This window comes from Salvelinus fontinalis, unplaced genomic scaffold, assembly GCF_029448725.1.
Source record: "Salvelinus fontinalis isolate EN_2023a unplaced genomic scaffold, ASM2944872v1 scaffold_0907, whole genome shotgun sequence".
Classification (NCBI taxonomy): domain Eukaryota; kingdom Metazoa; phylum Chordata; class Actinopteri; order Salmoniformes; family Salmonidae; genus Salvelinus; species Salvelinus fontinalis.
The window spans coordinates 19,052-20,748 of NW_026601116.1; the positions used below are offsets into that span (position 1 = coordinate 19,052).

General features: G+C 38.7%; 1 non-coding gene across 1 annotated transcript; it reads right to left on the reverse strand.

Moving 5' to 3' along the window:
- On the reverse strand, positions 1–107 carry LOC129847643 (U6 spliceosomal RNA). The gene has a single exon (XR_008758451.1). It is a non-coding gene; the product is annotated as a U6 spliceosomal RNA (small nuclear RNA).
- Positions 108–1,697: the final 1,590 nt, after the last annotated feature.

A 1,697-nucleotide genomic window follows, 5' to 3' on the forward strand; every position in this document is an offset into this window, starting at 1 on the left:
GAAAATGAGGAGCGCTTCACGGATTTGCGTGTCATCCTTTCGCAGGGGCCATGCTAATCTTCTCTGTATCGATCCAATTTTAGTATACGTGCTGCCAAAGCGAGCACAATACAAACCTAGGAGAGGCCCTCATATATAGGACACAACCCCTCTGATGGTTCTGGTCATGGTTGGGGTCAAACAGGGTTCAAACTGACCTTCAGACCCTCAAAAACCACCCCTAGAATATTGCTGTGATGTTTAAACTTTATTTGTCGATGTAGAACTTGAAATAGAATTGACTTTTGATTTTTTAAAGAATGATCTCAGACTAAAATGTAGTTTAAAAACGAAGCCTTTTATGATTCACAGGGCTCTTGGTCTCTAACCCCTCACCTGCTGCTTTTAGTTGCTCCTCCCCAAGTCTTTGTTCCCCTGCCCCGACCACTTCCCACCCTTCCCCCGTTTTCTGCAACATGGCCTGGCCAAAGATACGTATAACTAACTCCCCAATTAGTAGAGGGAGAGAGAGAGAGTCTGAGTCTGACTTTGATGTCTGTTTAAATGTTGTGACATTCAAGTTTGTTATGTTTAATACAGCTGGACTAAAATTTAACCTGTTTGGGCTGCAAGCCCGACGTCGGAACGAAAATGACAACAGCTGCAGGGCGCGAAATTCAAAATCTATTTTTTTTTTTAAATATTTAACTTTCACACATTAACAAGTCCAATACAGCATTTGAAAGATAAACATCTTGTGAATCCAGCCAACATGTCCGATTTTTTAAATGTTTTACAGAGAAAACACCACATATATTTATGTTAGCTCACCACCAAATACAAAAGTGGACAGACACGTATGATTATGATGTATGAATTATGATTCAAGTAGCATGCACAAGCCAACCGAAATAACCTAAAACCAACCTAAAGAACCTAAAAAAAACTACCTCAGATGACAGTCCTATAACATGTTACACAATAAATCTATGTTTTGTTCATAAAATGTGCATATTTTAGCTATAAATCAGTTTTACAGTACTGCTCCCATCATTGCTACAGCATAGCTACAGTCTGAAATCAGACGGGAGTAGCCAGAGAAAATACAGACACCAACGTCAACTACTAATTACACCTCATAAAACATTTCAGAAAAACATATGGTGGATAGCTAATGAAAGACAAATATCGTGTGAATAGAGCCAATATTTCCGATTTTTGAAGTGTTTTACAGCGAAAACACAATATATCGTTATATTAGCTAACAACATAAGCTAGCATACGGCAGCATTGATTCTAGTCAAGCGCTAGCATAGCACAGTTAGCACAGTTAGCATAGCACAGTTCGACAGATATATGAAAAAGCATCCCAAATTGGGTCCTTATCTTTGTTGATATTCCATCAGAATGTTGTAACGGGGTCCAATGTCCAGTACAGTCTTTAGTTGGGTTCCAGAACGAAATATTTCCCTCTTTGGTTAGCAAGCACAACGGTCGTGCGGCGCTAATCTTTCTGTCTTCAAAAAATTCTTCCAAAGCATCACGTCTAAAGTCCAGAATAAATTGCAATAATATAATTAAAGTATATTGAAAAAACATACTTTAGGATGATTTTGTGACATGTATCAAATAATATCGTATCTAGAGGTCATATTCAACTTAAACGAGCGTCTTCCATGAGCCGAGTCCAGATTCTGCCTCGCGCCCGGATTTTTTTT